General features: G+C 43.1%; 2 non-coding genes across 2 annotated transcripts; both read left to right on the top strand.

Annotated features, from left to right (window-relative positions):
* Positions 1-13,087: 13,087 nt before the first annotated feature.
* trnam-cau (transfer RNA methionine (anticodon CAU)) lies at positions 13,088-13,159 on the top strand. The gene has a single exon. It is a non-coding gene; the product is annotated as a tRNA-Met (tRNA).
* A 1,280-nt stretch (positions 13,160-14,439) lies between these two features.
* trnam-cau (transfer RNA methionine (anticodon CAU)) lies at positions 14,440-14,511 on the top strand. The gene has a single exon. It is a non-coding gene; the product is annotated as a tRNA-Met (tRNA).
* Positions 14,512-15,965: the final 1,454 nt, after the last annotated feature.

The following is a 15,965-nucleotide window of genomic DNA, read 5'->3' as shown; positions in this document are numbered from 1 at the left end:
GATGGAAGCAGAGTGGCGCAGCGGAAGCGTGCTGGGCCCATAACCCAGAGGTCGATGGATCGAAACCATCCTCTGCTAAACAGTTTATTTTAAGTGCGAACAACATTTTTAAAAAATGTGTCGTTTCATGGGCATAATGTCTCAGTGCCATTATAATTTTTTTTTACCTCTTCCAACAGTTCGTATAGGTCATACTGTTTACACAGTATCCCAGTGGCCTAAGATACTGGACTCCTAAGCCATTGATTGTGAGTTCTAGTCTTTTGTGAAGTGGCTGAGAGCAGAGTGGCGCAGCGGAAGCGTGCTGGGCCCATAACCCAGAGGTCGATGGATCGAAACCATCCTCTGCTAAATAGTTTATTTTAAGTGCGAACAACATTTTTAAAAAATGTGTCGTTTCATGGGCATAATGTCTCAGTGCCATTATAATTTGTTTTTTACCTCTTCCAACAGTTCGTATAGGTCATACTGTTTACACAGTATCCCAGTGGCCTAAGATACTGGACTCCTAAGCCATGGATTGTGAGTTCTAGTCTTTTCTGAAGGGGATGAGAGCAGAGTGGCGCAGCGGAAGCGTGCTGGGCCCATAACCCAGAGGTCGATGGATCGAAACCATCCTCTGCTAAACAGTTTATTTTAAGTGCGAACAACATTTTTAAAAAATGTGTCGTTTCATGGGCATAATGTCTCAGTGCCATTATAATTTTTTTTTACCTCTTCCAACAGTTCGTATAGGTCATACTGTTTACACAGTATCCCAGTGGCCTAAGATACTGGACTCCTAAGCCATTGATTGTGAGTTCTAGTCTTTTGTGAAGTGGCTGAGAGCAGAGTGGCGCAGCGGAAGCGTGCTGGGCCCATAACCCAGAGGTCGATGGATCGAAACCATCCTCTGCTAAATAGTTTATTTTAAGTGCGAACAACATTTTTAAAAAATGTGTCGTTTCATGGGCATAATGTCTCAGTGCCATTATAATTTGTTTTTTACCTCTTCCAACAGTTCGTATAGGTCATACTGTTTACACAGTATCCCAGTGGCCTAAGATACTGGACTCCTAAGCCATGGATTGTGAGTTCTAGTCTTTTCTGAAGGGGATGAGAGCAGAGTGGCGCAGCGGAAGCGTGCTGGGCCCATAACCCAGAGGTCGATGGATCGAAACCATCCTCTGCTAAACAGTTTATTTTAAGTGCGAACAACATTTTTAAAAAATGTGTCGTTTCATGGGCATAATGTCTCAGTGCCATTATATATATTTTTTTACCTCTTCCAACAGTTCATATAGGTCATACTGTTTACACAGTATCCCAGTGGCCTAAGATACTGGACTCCTAAGCCATGGATTGTGAGTTCTAGTCTTTTCTGAAGGTGATGAGAGCAGAGTGGCGCAGCGGAAGCGTGCTGGGCCCAGAGGTCGATGGATCGAAACCATCCTCTGCTAAACAGTTTATTTTTTGTGCGAACAACATTTTTTAAAAATGTGTCGTTTCATGGGCATGTCTCAGTGCCATTATATATATTTTTTTACCTCTTCCAAAAGTTCGTATAGGTCATACTGTTTACACAGTATCCCAGTGGCCTAAGATACTGGACTCCTAAGCCATGGATTGTGAGTTCTAGTCTTTTCTGAAGTGGCTGAGAGCAGAGTGGCGCAGCGGAAGCGTGCTGGGCCCATAACCCAGAGGTCGATGGATCGAAACCATCCTCTGCTAAACAGTTTATTTTAAGTGCGAACAACATTTTTAAAAAATGTGTCGTTTCATGGGCATGTCTCAGTGCCATTATATATATTTTTTTACCTCTTCCAACAGTTCGTATAGGTCATACTGTTTACACAGTATCCCAGTGGCCTAAGATACTGGACTCCTAAGCCAAAGATTTTGAGTTCTAGTCTTTTCTGAAGTGGCTGAGAGCAGAGTGGCACAGCGGAAGCGTGCTGGGCCCATAACACAGAGGTCGATGGATCGAAACCATCCTCTGCTAAACAGATTATTTTCAAAAATGAAACGCAAACAGAAATTAGAAAGCTAAATTTCATTTGCGTGTCTCAGTGCTATCCAGTACACATTGTTTTTACTGCTTGTATCAGTTCGTACTATTTGCAAAAGGTAGACAGTGCCCCAGTTAACTAATGGATAAGGCATTGGCCTCCTAAGCCAGGGATTGTGGGTTCAAGTCCCATCTGGGGTGGATGAAAGCAGAGTGGAGCAGCGGAAGCGTGCTGGGCCCATAACCCAGAGGTCGATGGATCGAAACCATCCTCTGCTAAACAGTTTCTTTTAAGTGCGAACAACATTTTTTAAAAATGTGTCGTTTCATGGGCATAATGTCTCAGTGCCATTATAATTTTTTTTTACCTCTTCCAACAGTTCGTATAGGTCATACTGTTTACACAGTATCCCAGTGGCCTAAGATACTGGACTCCTAAGCCATTGATTGTGAGTTCTAGTCTTTTGTGAAGTGGCTGAGAGCAGAGTGGCGCAGCGGAAGCGTGCTGGGCCCATAACCCAGAGGTCGATGGATCGAAACCATCCTCTGCTAAATAGTTTATTTTAAGTGCGAACAACATTTTTAAAAAATGTGTCGTTTCATGGGCATAATGTCTCAGTGCCATTATAATTTGTTTTTTACCTCTTCCAACAGTTCGTATAGGTCATACTGTTTACACAGTATCCCAGTGGCCTAAGATACTGGACTCCTAAGCCATGGATTGTGAGTTCTAGTCTTTTCTGAAGGGGATGAGAGCAGAGTGGCGCAGCGGAAGCGTGCTGGGCCCATAACCCAGAGGTCGATGGATCGAAACCATCCTCTGCTAAACAGTTTATTTTAAGTGCGAACAACATTTTTAAAAAATGTGTCGTTTCATGGGCATAATGTCTCAGTGCCATTATAATTTTTTTTTACCTCTTCCAACAGTTCGTATAGGTCATACTGTTTACACAGTATCCCAGTGGCCTAAGATACTGGACTCCTAAGCCATTGATTGTGAGTTCTAGTCTTTTGTGAAGTGGCTGAGAGCAGAGTGGCGCAGCGGAAGCGTGCTGGGCCCATAACCCAGAGGTCGATGGATCGAAACCATCCTCTGCTAAATAGTTTATTTTAAGTGCGAACAACATTTTTAAAAAATGTGTCGTTTCATGGGCATAATGTCTCAGTGCCATTATAATTTGTTTTTTACCTCTTCCAACAGTTCGTATAGGTCATACTGTTTACACAGTATCCCAGTGGCCTAAGATACTGGACTCCTAAGCCATGGATTGTGAGTTCTAGTCTTTTCTGAAGGGGATGAGAGCAGAGTGGCGCAGCGGAAGCGTGCTGGGCCCATAACCCAGAGGTCGATGGATCGAAACCATCCTCTGCTAAACAGTTTATTTTAAGTGCGAACAACATTTTTAAAAAATGTGTCGTTTCATGGGCATAATGTCTCAGTGCCATTATATATATTTTTTTACCTCTTCCAACAGTTCATATAGGTCATACTGTTTACACAGTATCCCAGTGGCCTAAGATACTGGACTCCTAAGCCATGGATTGTGAGTTCTAGTCTTTTCTGAAGGTGATGAGAGCAGAGTGGCGCAGCGGAAGCGTGCTGGGCCCAGAGGTCGATGGATCGAAACCATCCTCTGCTAAACAGTTTATTTTTTGTGCGAACAACATTTTTTAAAAATGTGTCGTTTCATGGGCATGTCTCAGTGCCATTATATATATTTTTTTACCTCTTCCAAAAGTTCGTATAGGTCATACTGTTTACACAGTATCCCAGTGGCCTAAGATACTGGACTCCTAAGCCATGGATTGTGAGTTCTAGTCTTTTCTGAAGTGGCTGAGAGCAGAGTGGCGCAGCGGAAGCGTGCTGGGCCCATAACCCAGAGGTCGATGGATCGAAACCATCCTCTGCTAAACAGTTTATTTTAAGTGCGAACAACATTTTTAAAAAATGTGTCGTTTCATGGGCATGTCTCAGTGCCATTATATATATTTTTTTACCTCTTCCAACAGTTCGTATAGGTCATACTGTTTACACAGTATCCCAGTGGCCTAAGATACTGGACTCCTAAGCCAAAGATTTTGAGTTCTAGTCTTTTCTGAAGTGGCTGAGAGCAGAGTGGCACAGCGGAAGCGTGCTGGGCCCATAACACAGAGGTCGATGGATCGAAACCATCCTCTGCTAAACAGATTATTTTCAAAAATGAAACGCAAACAGAAATTAGAAAGCTAAATTTCATTTGCGTGTCTCAGTGCTATCCAGTACACATTGTTTTTACTGCTTGTATCAGTTCGTACTATTTGCAAAAGGTAGACAGTGCCCCAGTTAACTAATGGATAAGGCATTGGCCTCCTAAGCCAGGGATTGTGGGTTCAAGTCCCATCTGGGGTGGATGAAAGCAGAGTGGAGCAGCGGAAGCGTGCTGGGCCCATAACCCAGAGGTCGATGGATCGAAACCATCCTCTGCTAAACAGTTTCTTTTAAGTGCGAACAACATTTTTAAAAAATGTGTCGTTTCATGGGCATAATGTCTCAGTGCCATTATAATTTTTTTTTACCTCTTCCAACAGTTCGTATAGGTCATACTGTTTACACAGTATCCCAGTGGCCTAAGATACTGGACTCCTCAGCCAAAGATTTTGAGTTCTAGTCTTTTCTGAAGTGGCTGAGAGCAGAGTGGCGCAGCGGAAGCGTGCTGTGCCGATAACCCAGAGGTTGATGAATCGAAACCATCCTCTGCTAAACAGTTTATTTTAAGTGAGAACAACATTTTTAAAAACGTGTCGTTTCATGGGCATGTCTCAGTGCCATTATATATATTTTTTTACCTCTTCCAACAGTTTGTATAGGTCATACTGTTTACACAGTATCCCAGTGGCCTAAGATACTGGACTCCTAAGCCAAAGATTTTGAGTTCTAGTCTTGTCTGAAGTGGCTGAGAGCAGAGTGGCACAGCGGAAGCGTGCTGGGCCCATAACCCAGAGGTCGATGGATCGAAACCATACTCTGCTAAACAGATTATTTTCAAAAATGAAACGCAAACAGAAATTAGAAAGCTAAATTTCATTTGCGTGTCTCAGTGCTATCCAGTACACATTGTTTTTACTGCTTGTATCAGTTTGTACTATTTGCTAAAGGTAGACAGTGCACCAAGTGGCCTAATGGATAAGGCACTGGCCTCCTAAGCCAGGGATTGTGGGTTCAAGTCCAATCGGGGGTGGATGGAAGCAGAGTGGCGCAGCGGAAGCGTGCTGGGCCCATAACCCAGTGGTCGATGGATCGAAACCATCCTCGGTTTATTTTAAGTGCGAACAACATTTTTAAAAAATATGTCGTTTCATGGGCATAATGTCTCAGTGCCATTATAATTTTTTTTTTACCTCTTCCAACAGTTCGTATAGGTCATACTGTTTACACAGTATCCCAGTGGCCTAAGATACTGGACTCCTAAGCCATGGATTGTGAGTTCTAGTCTTTTCTGAAGTGGCTGAGAGCAGAGTGGCGCAGCGGAAGCGTGCTGGGCCCATAACCCAGAGGTCGATGGATCGAAACCATTCTCTGCTAAACAGTTCAGTTTAAGTGCGAACAACATTTTTTAAAAATGTGTCGTTTCATGGGCATGTCTCAGTGCCATTATAATTTTTTTTTTACCTCTTCCAACAGTTCGTATAGGTCATACTGTTTACACAGTATCCCAGTGGCCTAAGACACTGGACTCCTAAGCAATGGATTGTGAGTTCTAGTCTTTTCTGAAGGGGATGAGAGCAGAGTGGCGCAGCGGAAGCGTGCTGGGCCCATAACCCAGAGGTCGATGGATCGAAACCATCCTCTGCTAAACAGTTTATTTTAAGTGCGAACAACATTTTTAAAAAATGTGTCGTTTCATGGGCATAATGTCTCAGTGCCATTATAATTTTTTTTACCTCTTCCAACAGTTCGTATAGGTCATACTGTTTACACAGTATCCCAGTGGCCTAAGATACTGGACTCCTAAGCCATGGATTGTGAGTTGTAGTCTTTTCTGAAGTGGCTGAGAGCAGAGTGGCGCAGCGGAAGCGTGCTGGGCCCATAACCCAGAGGTCGATGGATCGAAACCATCCTCTGCTAAACAGTTTATTTTAAGTGCGAACAACATTTTTAAAAAATGTGTTGTTTCATGGGCATAATGTCTCAGTGCCATTATCATTTTTTTTAAACCTCTTCCAACAGTTCGTATAGGTCATACTGTTTACACAGTATCCCAGTGGCCTAAGATACTGGACTCCTAAGCCATGGATTGTGAGTTCTAGTCTTTTCTGAAGTGGCTGAGAGCAGAGTAGCGCAGCGGAAGCGTGCTGGGCCCATAACCCAGAGGTCGATGGATCGAAACCATCCTCTGCTAAACAGTTTATTTTAAGTGCGAACAACATTTTTTAAAAATGTGTAGTTTCATGGGCATGTCTCAGTGCCATTATATAGATTTTTTTACCTCTTCCAACAGTTCGTATAGGTCATACTGTTTACACAGTATCCCAGTGGCCTAAGACACTGGACTCCTAAGCAATGGATTGTGAGTTCTAGTCTTTTCTGAAGGTGATGAGAGCAGAGTGGCGCAGCGGAAGCGTGCTGGGCCCATAACCCAGAGGTCGATGGATCAAAACCATCCTCTGCTAAACAGTTTATTTTAAGTGCGAACAACATTTTTTAAAAATGTGTCGTTTCATGGGCATGTCTCAGTGCCATTATATATATTTTTTTACCTCTTCCAACAGTTCGTATTTTTCATACTGTTTACACAGTATCCCAGTGGCCTAAGACACTGGACTCCTAAGCAATGGATTGTGAGTTCTAGTCTTTTCTGAAGGGGATGAGAGCAGAGTGGCGCAGCGGAAGTGTGCTGGGCCCATAACCCAGAGGTCGATGGATCGAAACCATCCTCTGCTAAACAGTTTATTTTAAGTGCGAACAACATTTTTAAAAAATGTGTCGTTTCATGTGCATAATGTCTCAGTGCCATTATAATTTTTTTTACCTCTTCCAACAGTTCGTATAGGTCATACTGTTTACACAGTATCCCAGTGGCCTAAGATACTGGACTCCTAAGCCATGGATTGTGAGTTGTAGTCTTTTCTGAAGTGGCTGAGAGCAGAGTGGCGCAGCGGAAGCGTGCTGGGCCCATAACCCAGAGGTCGATGGATCGAAACCATCCTCTGCTAAACAGTTTATTTTAAGTGCGAACAACATTTTTAAAAAATGTGTCGTTTCATGGGCATAATGTCTCAGTGCCATTATAATTTTTTTTGTACCTCTTCCAACAGTTCGTATAGGTCATACTGTTTACACAGTATCCCAGTGGCCTAAGATACTGGACTCCTAAGCCATGGATTGTGAGTTCTAGTCTTTTCTGAAGTGGCTGAGAGCAGAGTGGCGCAGCGGAAGCGTGCTGGGCCCATAACCCAGAGGTCGATGGATCGAAACCATCCTCTGCTAAACAGTTTATTTTAAGTGCGAACAACATTTTTTAAAAATGTGTCGTTTCATGGGCATGTCTCAGTGCCATTATATATATTTTTTTACCTCTTCCAACAGTTCGTATAGGTCATACTGTTTACACAGTATCCCAGTGGCCTAAGACACTGGACTCCTAAGCAATGGATTGTGAGTTCTAGTCTTTTCTGTAGGTGATGAGAGCAGAGTGGCGCAGCGGAAGCGTGCTGGGCCCATAACCCAGAGGTCGATGGATCAAAACCATCCTCTGCTAAACAGTTTATTTTAAGTGCGAACAACATTTTTTAAAAATGTGTCGTTTCATGGGCATGTCTCAGTGCCATTATATATATTTTTTTACCTCTTCCAACAGTTCGTATTTTTCATACTGTTTACACAGTATCCCAGTGGCCTAAGACACTGGACTCCTAAGCCATGGATTGTGAGTTCTAGTCTTTTCTGAAGTGGCTGAGAGCAGAGTGGCGCAGCGGAAGCGTGCTGGGCCCATAACCCAGAGGTCGATGGATCGAAACCATCCTCTGCTAAACAGTTTATTTTAAGTGCGAACAACATTTTAAAAAAATGTGTCGTTTCATGGGCATAATGTCTCAGTGCCATTATAATTTTTTTTACCTCTTCCAACAGTTCGTATAGGTCATACTGTTTACACAGTATCCCAGTGGCCTAAGATACTGGACTCCTAAGCCATGGATTGTGAGTTCTAGTCTTTTCTGAAGTGGCTGAGAGCAGAGTGGCGCAGCGGAAGCGTGCTGGGCCCATAACCCAGAGGTCGATGGATCGAAACCATTCTCTGCTAAACAGTTCAGTTTAAGTGCGAACAACATTTTTTAAAAATGTGTCGTTTCATGGGCATGTCTCAGTGCCATTATAATTTTTTTTTTACCTCTTCCAACAGTTCGTATAGGTCATACTGTTTACACAGTATCCCAGTGGCCTAAGACACTGGACTCCTAAGCAATGGATTGTGAGTTCTAGTCTTTTCTGAAGGGGATGAGAGCAGAGTGGCGCAGCGGAAGCGTGCTGGGCCCATAACCCAGAGGTCGATGGATCGAAACCATCCTCTGCTAAACAGTTTATTTTAAGTGCGAACAACATTTTTAAAAAATGTGTCGTTTCATGGGCATAATGTCTCAGTGCCATTATAATTTTTTTTACCTCTTCCAACAGTTCGTATAGGTCATACTGTTTACACAGTATCCCAGTGGCCTAAGATACTGGACTCCTAAGCCATGGATTGTGAGTTGTAGTCTTTTCTGAAGTGGCTGAGAGCAGAGTGGCGCAGCGGAAGCGTGCTGGGCCCATAACCCAGAGGTCGATGGATCGAAACCATCCTCTGCTAAACAGTTTATTTTAAGTGCGAACAACATTTTTAAAAAATGTGTTGTTTCATGGGCATAATGTCTCAGTGCCATTATCATTTTTTTTAAACCTCTTCCAACAGTTCGTATAGGTCATACTGTTTACACAGTATCCCAGTGGCCTAAGATACTGGACTCCTAAGCCATGGATTGTGAGTTCTAGTCTTTTCTGAAGTGGCTGAGAGCAGAGTAGCGCAGCGGAAGCGTGCTGGGCCCATAACCCAGAGGTCGATGGATCGAAACCATCCTCTGCTAAACAGTTTATTTTAAGTGCGAACAACATTTTTTAAAAATGTGTAGTTTCATGGGCATGTCTCAGTGCCATTATATAGATTTTTTTACCTCTTCCAACAGTTCGTATAGGTCATACTGTTTACACAGTATCCCAGTGGCCTAAGACACTGGACTCCTAAGCAATGGATTGTGAGTTCTAGTCTTTTCTGAAGGTGATGAGAGCAGAGTGGCGCAGCGGAAGCGTGCTGGGCCCATAACCCAGAGGTCGATGGATCAAAACCATCCTCTGCTAAACAGTTTATTTTAAGTGCGAACAACATTTTTTAAAAATGTGTCGTTTCATGGGCATGTCTCAGTGCCATTATATATATTTTTTTACCTCTTCCAACAGTTCGTATTTTTCATACTGTTTACACAGTATCCCAGTGGCCTAAGACACTGGACTCCTAAGCAATGGATTGTGAGTTCTAGTCTTTTCTGAAGGGGATGAGAGCAGAGTGGCGCAGCGGAAGTGTGCTGGGCCCATAACCCAGAGGTCGATGGATCGAAACCATCCTCTGCTAAACAGTTTATTTTAAGTGCGAACAACATTTTTAAAAAATGTGTCGTTTCATGTGCATAATGTCTCAGTGCCATTATAATTTTTTTTACCTCTTCCAACAGTTCGTATAGGTCATACTGTTTACACAGTATCCCAGTGGCCTAAGATACTGGACTCCTAAGCCATGGATTGTGAGTTGTAGTCTTTTCTGAAGTGGCTGAGAGCAGAGTGGCGCAGCGGAAGCGTGCTGGGCCCATAACCCAGAGGTCGATGGATCGAAACCATCCTCTGCTAAACAGTTTATTTTAAGTGCGAACAACATTTTTAAAAAATGTGTCGTTTCATGGGCATAATGTCTCAGTGCCATTATAATTTTTTTTGTACCTCTTCCAACAGTTCGTATAGGTCATACTGTTTACACAGTATCCCAGTGGCCTAAGATACTGGACTCCTAAGCCATGGATTGTGAGTTCTAGTCTTTTCTGAAGTGGCTGAGAGCAGAGTGGCGCAGCGGAAGCGTGCTGGGCCCATAACCCAGAGGTCGATGGATCGAAACCATCCTCTGCTAAACAGTTTATTTTAAGTGCGAACAACATTTTTTAAAAATGTGTCGTTTCATGGGCATGTCTCAGTGCCATTATATATATTTTTTTACCTCTTCCAACAGTTCGTATAGGTCATACTGTTTACACAGTATCCCAGTGGCCTAAGACACTGGACTCCTAAGCAATGGATTGTGAGTTCTAGTCTTTTCTGTAGGTGATGAGAGCAGAGTGGCGCAGCGGAAGCGTGCTGGGCCCATAACCCAGAGGTCGATGGATCAAAACCATCCTCTGCTAAACAGTTTATTTTAAGTGCGAACAACATTTTTTAAAAATGTGTCGTTTCATGGGCATGTCTCAGTGCCATTATATATATTTTTTTACCTCTTCCAACAGTTCGTATTTTTCATACTGTTTACACAGTATCCCAGTGGCCTAAGACACTGGACTCCTAAGCCATGGATTGTGAGTTCTAGTCTTTTCTGAAGTGGCTGAGAGCAGAGTGGCGCAGCGGAAGCGTGCTGGGCCCATAACCCAGAGGTCGATGGATCGAAACCATCCTCTGCTAAACAGTTTATTTTAAGTGCGAACAACATTTTAAAAAAATGTGTCGTTTCATGGGCATAATGTCTCAGTGCCATTATAATTTTTTTTACCTCTTCCAACAGTTCGTATAGGTCATACTGTTTACACAGTATCCCAGTGGCCTAAGATACTGGACTCCTAAGCCATGGATTGTGAGTTGTAGTCTTTTCTGAAGTGGCTGAGAGCAGAGTGGCGCAGCGGAAGCGTGCTGGGCCCATAACCCAGAGGTCGATGGATCGAAACCATCCTCTGCTAAACAGTTTATTTTAAGTGCGAACAACATTTTTAAAAAATGTGTCGTTTCATGGGCATAATGTCTCAGTGCCATTATAATTTTTTTTGTACCTCTTCCAACAGTTCGTATAGGTCATACTGTTTACACAGTATCCCAGTGGCCTAAGATACTGGACTCCTAAGCCATGGATTGTGAGTTCTAGTCTTTTCTGAAGTGGCTGAGAGCAGAGTGGCGCAGCGGAAGCGTGCTGGGCCCATAACCCAGAGGTCGATGGATCGAAACCATCCTCTGCTAAACAGTTTATTTTAAGTGCGAACAACATTTTTTAAAAATTTGTCGTTTCATGGGCATGTCTCAGTGCCATTATATATATTTTTTTACCTCTTCCAACAGTTCGTATAGGTCATACTGTTTACACAGTATCCCAGTGGCCTAAGACACTGGACTCCTAAGCAATGGATTGTGAGTTCTAGTCTTTTCTGAAGGGGATGAGAGCAGAGTGGCGCAGCGGAAGCGTGCTGGGCCCATAACCCAGAGGTCGATGGATCGAAACCATCCTCTGCTAAACAGTTTATTTTAAGTGCGAACAACGTTTTTAAAAAATGTGTCGTTTCATGGGAATAATGTCTCAGTGCCATTATAATTTTTTTTACCTCTTCCAACAGTTCGTATAGGTCATACTGTTTACACAGTATCCCAGTGGCCTAAGATACTGGACTCCTAAGCCATGGATTGTGAGTTGTAGTCTTTTCTGAAGTGACTGAGAGCAGAGTGGCGCAGCGGAAGCGTGCTGGGCCCATAACCCAGAGGTCGATGGATCGAAACCATCCTCTGCTAAACAGTTTATTTTAAGTGCGAACAACATTTTTTTAAAATGTGTCGTTTCATGGGCATGTCTCAGTGCCATTATATATTTTTTTTTACCTCTTCCAACAGTTCGTATAGGTCATACTGTTTACACAGTATCCCAGTGGCCTAAGACACTGGACTCCTAAGCAATGGATTGTGAGTTCTAGTCTTTTCTGAAGGTGATGAGAGCAGAGTGGCGCAGCGGAAGCGTGCTGGGCCCATAACCCAGAGGTCGATGGATCGAAACCATCCTCTGCTAAACAGTTTATTTTAAGTGCGAACAACATTTTTTAAAAATGTGTCGTTTCATGGGCATGTCTCAGTGCCATTATATATATTTTTTTACCTCTTCCAACAGTTCGTATAGGTCATACTGTTTACACAGTATCCCAGTGGCCTAAGACACTGGACTCCTAAGCAATGGATTGTGAGTTCTAGTCTTTTCTGAAGGGGATGAGAGCAGAGTGGCGCAGCGGAAGCGTGCTGGGCCCATAACCCAGAGGTCGATGGATCGAAACCATCCTCTGCTAAACAGTTTATTTTAAGTGCGAACAACATTTTTAAAAAATGTGTCGTTTCATGGGCATAATGTCTCAGTGCCATTATAATTTTTTTTGTACCTCTTCCAACAGTTCGTATAGGTCATACTGTTTACACAGTATCCCAGTGGCCTAAGATACTGGACTCCTCAGCCAAAGATTTTGAGTTCTAGTCTTTTCTGAAGTGGCTGAGAGCAGAGTGGCGCAGCGGAAGCGTGCTGTGCCGACAACCCAGAGGTCGATGAATCGAAACCATCCTCTGCTAAACAGTTTATTTTAAGTGAGAACAACATTTTTAAAAAATGTGTTGTTTCATGGGCATGTCTCAGTGCCATTATATATATTTTTTTACCTCTTCCAACAGTCTGTATAGGTCATACTGTTTACACAGTATCCCAGTGGCCTAAGATACTGGACTCCTAAGCCAAAGATTTTGAGTTCTAGTCTTTTCTGAAGTGGCTGAGAGCAGAGTGGCACAGCGGAAGCGTGCTGGGCCCATAACCCAGAGGTCGATGGATCGAAACCATCCTCTGCTAAACAGATTATTTTCAAAAATGAAACGCAAACAGAAATTAGAAAGCTAAATTTCATTTGCGTGTCTCAGTGATATCCAGTACACATTGTTTTTACTGCTTGTATCAGTTCGTACTATTTGCTAAAGGAAGACAGTGCCCCAGTGGCCTAATGGATAAGGCACTGGCCTCCTAAGCCAGGGATTGTGGGGTGGATGGAAGCAGAGTGGCGCAGTGGAAGCGTGCTGGGCCCATAACCCAGTGGTCGATGGATCGAAACCATCCTCTGCTAAACAGTTTATTTTAAGTGCGAACGACATTTTTAAAAAATGTGTCGTTTCATGGGCATAATGTCTCAGTGCCAATATAATTTTTTTTTACCTCTTCCAACAGTTCGTATAGGTCATACTGTTTACACAGTATCCCAGTGGCCTAAGATACTGGACTCCTAAGCCATGGATTGTGAGTTCTAGTCTTTTCTGAAGTGGCTGAGAGTAGAGTGGCGCAGCGGAAGCGTGCTGGGCCCATAACCCAGAGGTCGATGGATCGAAACCATCCTCTGCTAAACAGTTTATTTTAAGTGCGAACAACATTTTTTTTAAATGTGTCGTTTCATGGGCATGTCTCAGTGCCATTATATATATTTTTTTACCTCTTCCAACAGTTCGTATAGGTCATACTGTTTACACAGTATCCCAGTGGCCTAAGATACTGGACTCCTAAGCCAAAGATTTTGAGTTCTAGTCTTTTCTGAAGTGGCTGAGAGCAGAGTGGCGCAGCGGAGCGTGCTGGGCCCATAACCCAGAGGTCGATGGATCGAAACCATCCTCTGCTAAACAGTTTATTTTTAGTGCGAACAACATTTTAAAAAAATGTGTTGTTTCATGGGCATGTCTCAGTGCCATTATATATATTTTTTTACCTCTTCCAACAGTTCGTATAGGTCATACTGTTTACACAGTATCCCAGTGGCCTAAGATACTGGACTCCTCAGCCAAAGATTTTGAGTTCTAGTCTTTTCTGAAGTGGCTGAGAGCAGAGTGGCGCAGCGGAAGCGTGCTGTGCCGATAACCCAGAGGTCGATGAATCGAAACCATCCTCTGCTAAACAGTTTATTTTAAGTGAGAACAACATTTTTAAAAAATGTGTCGTTTAATGGGCATGTCTCAGTGCCATTATATATTTTTTTTACCTCTTCCAACAGTTTGTATAGGTCATACTGTTTACACAGTATCCCAGTGGCCTAAGATACTGGACTCCTAAGCCAAAGATTTTGAGTTCAAGTCTTGTCTGAAGTGGCTGAGAGCAGAGTGGCACAGCGGAAGCGTGCTGGGCCCATAACCCAGAGGTCGATGGATCGAAACCATCCTCTGCTTAACAGTTTATTTTCAAAAATGAAACGCAAACAGAAATTAGAAAGCTAAATTTCATTTGCGTGTCTCAGTGCTATCCAGTACACATTGTTTTTACTGCTTGTATCAGTTCGTACTATTTGCTAAAGGAAGACAGTGCCCCAGTGGCCTAATGGATAAGGCACTGGCCTCCTAAGCCAGGGATTGTGGGGTGGATGGAAGCAGAGTGGCGCAGTGGAAGCGTGCTGGGCCCATAACCCAGTGGTCGATGGATCGAAACCATCCTCTGCTAAACAGTTTATTTTAAGTGCGAACGACATTTTTAAAAAATGTGTCGTTTCATGGGCATAATGTCTCAGTGCCATTATAATTTTTTTTTACCTCTTCCAACAGTTCGTATAGGTCATACTGTTTACACAGTATCCCAGTGGCCTAAGATACTGGACTCCTAAGCCATGGATTGTGAGTTCTAGTCTTTTCTGAAGTGGCTGAGAGTAGAGTGGCGCAGCGGAAGCGTGCTGGGCCCATAACCCAGAGGTCGATGGATCGAAACCATCCTCTGCTAAACAGTTTATTTTAAGTGCGAACAACATTTTTTTTAAATGTGTCGTTTCATGGGCATGTCTCAGTGCCATTATATATATTTTTTTACCTCTTCCAACAGTTCGTATAGGTCATACTGTTTACACAGTATCCCAGTGGCCTAAGATACTGGACTCCTAAGCCATGGATTGTGAGTTCTAGTATTTTCTGAAGTGGCTGAGAGCAGAGTGGCGCAGCGAAAGCGTGCTGGGCCCATAACCCAGAGGTCGATGGATCGAAACCATCCTCTGCTAAACAGTTTATTTTAAGTGCGAACAACATTTTTAAAAAATGTGTCGTTTCATGGGCATGTCTCAGTGCCATTATATATATTTTTTTACCTCTTCCAACAGTTCGTATAGGTCATACTGTTTACACAGTATCCCATTGGCCTAAGATACTGGACTCCTAAGCCAAAGATTTTGAGTTCTAGTCTTTTCTGAAGTGGCTGAGAGCAGAGTGGCACAGCGGAAGCGTGCTGGGCCCATAACACAGAGGTCGATGGATCGAAACCATCCTCTGCTAAACAGATTATTTTCAAAAATGAAACGCAAACAGAAATTAGAAAGCTAAATTTCATTTGCGCGTCTCAGTGCTATCCAGTACACATTGTTTTTACTGCTTGTATCAGTTCGTACTATTTGCAAAAGGTAGACAGTGCCCCAGTTAACTAATGGATAAGGCATTGGCCTCCTAAGCCTGGGATTGTGGGTTCAAGTCCCATCTGGGGTGGGTGGATGCAGAGTGGAGCAGCGGAAGCGTGCTGGGCCCATAACCCAGAGGTCGATGGATCGAAACCATCCTCTGCTAAACAGTTTATTTTAAGTGCGAACAACATTTTAAAAAAATGTGTCGTTTAATGGGCATAATGTCTCAGTGCCATTATAATTTTTTTTTACCTCTTCCAACAGTTCGTATAGGTCATACTGTTTACACAGTATCCCAGTGGCCTAAGATACTGGACTCCTCAGCCAAAGATTTTGAGTTCTAGTCTTTTCTGAAGTGGCTGAGAGCAGAGTGGCGCAGCGGAAGCGTGCTGTGCCGATAACCCAGAGGTCGATGAATCGAAACCATCCTCTGCTAAACAGTTTATTTTAAGTGAGAACAACATTTTAAAAAAATGTGTCGTTTAATGGGCATGTCTCAGTGCCATTATATATTTTT

The sequence above is a fragment of the Oncorhynchus clarkii genome, unplaced genomic scaffold (genome assembly GCF_045791955.1).
Source record: "Oncorhynchus clarkii lewisi isolate Uvic-CL-2024 unplaced genomic scaffold, UVic_Ocla_1.0 unplaced_contig_1723_pilon_pilon, whole genome shotgun sequence".
Lineage (NCBI taxonomy): Eukaryota > Metazoa > Chordata > Actinopteri > Salmoniformes > Salmonidae > Oncorhynchus > Oncorhynchus clarkii.
Note: the sequence above shows the minus strand (reverse complement) of the source record. Positions and strands in the feature narration are given on the sequence as shown.